The 2,701-nt window shown below is 34.4% G+C and overlaps 1 protein-coding gene across 2 annotated transcripts in view; it reads left to right on the top strand.

Annotated features, from left to right (window-relative positions):
- The window catches only part of TEAD1 (TEA domain transcription factor 1), a 178,543-nt gene that overhangs the window by 84,579 nt on the left and 91,263 nt on the right, over positions 1–2,701 (top strand). The window lies entirely within an intron of this gene.

The raw sequence follows: 2,701 nt of genomic DNA, 5'->3' as shown, positions 1-2,701 counted from the left end.
AAGAACTCCATTAATGTTGTATGTTCTTATTTAACAGAAAAGAAACATGTATTCCACTTTCCAGAAGTGAGTATGGTTCTTCCGTACCATACTATGCATGTTTTCATTGTTTAATTTCCTGACTTAGTCATATAGATTTTCCATTATCGTAATGTTAAACTGTATGAACATAAACTTACTGTGTAGAACAAGCCTTTCATTATAGGAGTTTTTTTGTGTGCAGTAAGTTTTTGACCCTTTAGATACCTTCCTCATATGATCTAAATCCAGTCAAAAGGAATACACATGCATTATTTCAAACTCCCATTTGCAGTTTCTGAATCATAATCATGTACTTTGAACTTCAGAAGCACAATATACACAACTGACAATAATGGAATCATTTTTAAATGAGTATATTTACACGGTAGTTATGTTACATTCCTCAATACCTAAAACTTTTTTTTTAACATATGCAAGTTACACATGAGTAAGTATCCAAATGCCATGTGTGCTATTTACATGTAATCTTAATACATTTTGTTATGACAAAAAGAAATAAAATTTTAATAAGAACACTTACTTCATCCTTCCTAAAGAATAACCCATAGAAGGTATATCAACATATAAAATTTAACCTCTGCAAACAAATGTTATTTAAACAACTGTAATTCCTCTAAAAATGGATCTCCTCTTTCCTTGGGGAACAAACAGAATTGAAACCACCTACTGAGAAATTCTATTTTGCTAATTTTTTATCTATTGTGATGCAAATAGTGGTTTTAATTCCCTTAACTCATCCATCATGCATGACAGGTCAGCCAGGCTATTGTTTGTGTATTTGAAGGATTTCCATCCAAATCCAACTTTTTACCAGCAGTTTTGGGTAAAAGTCCTTTTTTCTGAATGTGTTTGTGCCATGTAAAATCAGTATTACTACAGAAAGCAATACAGTAATTGCATGTACCTATGAATGTCTATAGGTTACTATGATTTCTTATTTTAGCTGCAAAAAAAATAATTTGTTGCTTCAATATGTCAGATTAAGGACATGTAGGTTTTTATATAATCTATTAAACATCTGTAGCTGATCCAAAGAAATGGCAAAGACTAATTTTGGGGATTTCTTTGTGTGGGGATTTTTTTTGTATTGTCTGAAGCCTAAAAATAGACACTTGCTTTAAATGTGTTTTTGTAAAGGCAATAAAGTAGTTTATAGTGCATAGCAAACTAAATAATTCCAATGCAGCAAATGAAATTCAAGTAGATTTTGGTAGTGTTTGAATTTTAATTAAACTGGACTTAGAACACATTATAAATGCTGCTTCTTTTGTTGAGATGACCAACAGTGACAAAATATTAATTTCATGAACTGATAAATTCTGAAAGGATAAAACATCTCTGTACCATTTTGACTCCGTTTGAAATATTTGTTCCAGGTGTCCTTTAAAAAACTTAGAAGAATAAAATGTGAAACCCACATGAAATAAACATTGCTTATATGGAATATTCCACTATTTGAGAGCATGCCAAGCAGGATCCAAGTCATGTTATTTGTGTCACTAAAGATTTTTTGAACCAGATGTGTCTGTGGTTTTTTTCCCTTATTATTATTATTATCTTTAAAACTGAAGCTGGAAAAAATATCAAACTATTGCATGGAAGCCCTAATATTAAGAGAATAATCATCGCATGTTCCTGTTAGGTCATCCCATGTTTCCTTTTTGCTTTGTAAATTATCTTGTAGTATTCCTTAAATCTGAAGTCATTTTCTTTTTTCCCTCCTTTTTCTATAGCCAAAACCCCAAAACCCTTTTCTGTGTTTCTTGAGTACTGAGTATCAAGTTAGTATGTCATTGTAAATGTTAGTTCATTAATACTCAAGATTCCAGATGATTTTTATTTTCCTGTGCCTTTTCTTTTCCCTGTCCTCTTGGGCTATCCAACTTGCAATACACTTTGCTAAAGTTCATATATAATAATATGCTAATGACTTTTTTTAGTTTTATTTATAAATGTGGGTATAATATGTATACATATAGAGGGGTGTGTATATATCTGTATCTAGATATAGATATATATTACACCCACGCACTCATACACGAACAATAATACCTGTTTTAGAAACCCCAGGAGCTCAGTGTTGTCTTTCTGATGGTCATTTCCTTTGGCTGATCCTGTTTAAACCTGGGACCCAGTTCTGCACGCCCTTACGGATTTAGTTATGTGCTAAATTATATGCTGGGTTGGGGGAGGGAGAGGAGAAGGGGGACTAAAGGTACATAAGATACTCTACAAATTTCATATACTGAAAGCCTCTACACATGGGAGAGAGTAGCTATTGGACTTTCTTCTCTGCAGATTACCTCCACAGGTGGGTCCATTCACTTCTCTAGGCAATGGCATGCCTTACTTTTAGACCGCTGCTTTTCTCTGAGTGTAGCTGAGCCAGTGCAGAGGGCTGAATACTGTCAGGTTGGGAACTGAGGCAGCTCCTCCCCCCCCAAGGAGCAAGGGAAAAGCAGCTTCCAGTTCTTCTCATCAGGCAGCACCACTATGTGCTGCCTTATATTCACATTGCCAAATATCAATGTCCACCCGAGTCCCACTGATTTTCAGGATGACTTTACAGAATCTGGCTCTTTAATTCTAAACTCTCTGAATAGGTGCTCCATCTTTGTTTTGTACTGCACTATGTGTATTTATGGTTCTAACCCCCCCC

This window comes from Gavialis gangeticus, unplaced genomic scaffold, assembly GCF_001723915.1.
Source record: "Gavialis gangeticus isolate Ggan-Ray unplaced genomic scaffold, GavGan_comp1, whole genome shotgun sequence".
NCBI classification, from domain to species: domain Eukaryota; kingdom Metazoa; phylum Chordata; order Crocodylia; family Gavialidae; genus Gavialis; species Gavialis gangeticus.
This window is presented reverse-complemented; position numbering and strand designations above follow the sequence as displayed.